The following is a 2,998-nucleotide window of genomic DNA, read 5'->3' as shown; positions in this document are numbered from 1 at the left end:
CTCAAAATGGATCCAGAACATAAATGGAAGACCTAGCACTATAAAACTCTTGGAAGAAAACACAGGATGAAAGCTTCGCAACATCGGATTTCACGAGGATTTCCTGGATATGACACCAGCGGCATAGGCAACAACAAAACAAAACGAAACGAAACAAAAATTGGACTTCATGAAAATTCTAAATATTTTTCATCAAAAGACAATACCAATGGAGAATAAAAGGTAACTCAAAGACATGGAGAAAACATTTGAAAATCATGTTCTGATCAGGGATTAATATCTAAAATGCATGAGAACTCCCAAAACTCGGTAAGAAAAAGCCAAACAACACAATTCAAAAATGAGCAAAGGACAAGAATGACACAGAAGATGCACAAATTCTGTGACCAACCAGCACAGGAAATGATGCTCAACGTCACTCATTATTAGAGACACCAAATCCAATGCAACGACAAGCCCCTTGCACCCATCACGGCAGATGCATCATATATATCGTACTTATGTAATTGGAAACATAATGGAGCACGCGGCAGCTTCAGGGTAGAGAGACCCGCTGGGACAGGGTCTCTCCCCCAGCACTCTGACCCCAAGCCCAACCCCTGGCTGCCTGGGCCTCCTCCCAACTCCCAAGGCCATCTGTGAAACTTGGGGTGCTCGGCGCTCCACTGGGTTTGCCCTTCTTCATGGGGGCTGCGCTGGACACATTCTGCAGCTGGTGGGAGGGCTGGGAGGTGCTGGGACATGCACCTTGCTCCTTCCCCTCCCCCGCGCTTCTTCTGTGAACCTCAGGCCCAGGATCTGACAGCCTGACTTCATGGTCTTAGTGCTCTCAGTTGGTCTGGGGGGGAAGGTATCCAAGTCCGTGTTTCCCCATCTTGACTGCAGCAGTGCCTCCCCCCCACGCCACCACCTTTCTGCTAAATAGGTACAGCCCCCACGGGAGGACCCAGGGGGACCGCAGGCCTGTATGGGCTGTGCTGCCTGCATCCCCGAGGCCGGCTGGTCTGGGGCCGGTTTGTCCCGCTGGGCCGAGGGTGGAAAAACGGGCCAGGGGCTGAGAACTCTCAGACCACGACCCCTGTGCAGGTGGCCAGCCTTGGGAAGCCCTGCATTCAGGGGTCAGGAGCCCTGACCTTCCTGGGCCAGGGTGTGCCTCCCACCCCGGGGCCTTGCCCTGTGGGATTTCTCAGTCCCTCATTCCTAGAAATGTTCCAGGGATGGAGGAGACCAATGTCTGCTCAGACCCCTGCACCCCCACCCCCATGAGGGTCGGAAGAAAGGAAGCAGATGCGCTGGTGAGTGAGTTTATTGGGGTGTCTGGCAGGCGCCGAGAGGTCAGCAGTTGAGGCCACGGGACCCGTGCCGAGAAACTGGGAGGGAAGGGCAGGGGAAACCGAAGTGCTCGAGGCCTCTCCTGGGAGCAGGAGCCCTGGGGGGCAGTGGGGTCTGCGTTCTGAGGAGCTATTAGGTCAAGGTCAGGTCAGCAGAGTGGACACATGGAAGACTCTGTCTTCGGTGTGGGCAGCCACCTAACCCAGGTCAGGACCTGACTGAGGGGGTGGGGAGGACCACGGTCACTGGGTGGGTCCTGAGCCCAGCTGGCCCCTGGGAAGACGGGCCCCGTCAGCAGCAGGACTTCTGGGCCGAGGCGGGCACGCAGCAGGCGGGCCTGCACACAGGGCGGCAGAGCAGGGACATGCACGAGGACGGTCTGCAGCAGGACGAGGAGCAGGGGCTGGGCTGGCAGCAGGAGGAGGGGCCCGGAGCAGACAGGGGTGCAGCAGACGGGCTTGCAGCACACAGGGGTGTGCAACAGACTGGCTTGCAGCAGACAGGGGTGCAGCAGACGGGCTTGCAGCAGACAGGGGGTGCAGCAGACGGGCTTACAACAGACAGGGGGGGTGCAGCAGACGGGCTTGCAGCACACAGGGGTGCAGCAGACGGGCTTGCAGCACACAGAGGTGCAACAGACGGGCTGGCTGCAGTCTTCCTGGCAGGGGGAGGAGCTGCAGCAGGAGGGCTGGCAGCTAGACTGCTGGCAGCATGAAGAGCCTGAGCAGGGAGAGGCCTCACAGCAGACAGGGGTGCAGCAGACGGGCTTGCAACAGACAGGGGTGCAGCAGACGGGCTTGCAGCAGAGAGACACACAACAGTCTTCCTGGCAGGGGGAGGAGCTGCAGCAGGAGGGCTGGCAGGAGCTGGTGCAGGCTGGCTGGCAGGGGCTGGACCCGCAGCTCGCAGGGGTGCAGATGAAGGTCAGGCAGGAGGGGGCACAGCAGGGGGGGGGCACAGCAGGAGGGGGCACAGCAGGGGGGCTCGCAGCAGCTCTCTGGGCAGTCGTCCACCTTCCAGGAGTCGGGGCAGGCGTTGCTGGAGCAGACGGACAGGGTGGATGCGGCCATGGTGGGGCGGTGGGGCTGGAGGATACTGTGAGTGTGAGTGTGAGTGTGTGTGTGAGTGTGTGTGTGAGGCGCTGGTTGTCTGTCAGCTTTTATACCCGCCGAGGTGTGCGTTGTCCAGCAAGAGGCTCCGTGAGACTTCCCCTTCCTCGTGGCTGTTTTGGCTGAGCCCTGGGAGTGCTTATTACCGCCGGTTTATGTACACGAGAGCGTCTGCTTGTAAAATGCCTGTGGTGGTTGAGGACGGGGTTGGCCCCTGACTTTGTTTGGGTCTTTAAGCCAACAGCACGGGAACAACCTAGTGTCCTGCAGCCCCGGCCGGACAGCCTGCCCACCGCGTCCTGCTCTCGGCTCCGGTTTGCGGGGCGAGTTGGGGGCTGGGCGTGGGCAAAGGCTGCGAATCCCAGTCCCGGGAGCAGGCAGGACGCAGAGCCAGGACAGTGTGCGCGTCCGCTGCCGGCGCCCCCAACACGGAGAGCTGCGTGGCGGCGATCAGGGTTGAGCGGGAAGGCGGACACCATGTCTCAGCCCGGAATGACCGAGAAGGAACGTGGAGAGCTTCAGAGGAATGAGGACGCGCTCAGGATCCCGTGTTCCCC

At 59.9% G+C, this 2,998-nt stretch overlaps 1 pseudogene; it reads right to left on the bottom strand.

Moving 5' to 3' along the window:
• Window positions 1-1,623: 1,623 nt before the first annotated feature.
• On the bottom strand, window positions 1,624-2,402 carry LOC123393210 (annotated as a pseudogene).
• Window positions 2,403-2,998: the final 596 nt, after the last annotated feature.

Source organism: Mustela putorius, unplaced genomic scaffold (assembly GCF_011764305.1).
Source record: "Mustela putorius furo isolate JIRA1106 unplaced genomic scaffold, ASM1176430v1.1 tig00000765_pilon_pilon_pilon, whole genome shotgun sequence".
NCBI classification, from domain to species: Eukaryota; Metazoa; Chordata; class Mammalia; order Carnivora; family Mustelidae; genus Mustela; species Mustela putorius.
Note: the sequence above shows the minus strand (reverse complement) of the source record. Positions and strands in the feature narration are given on the sequence as shown.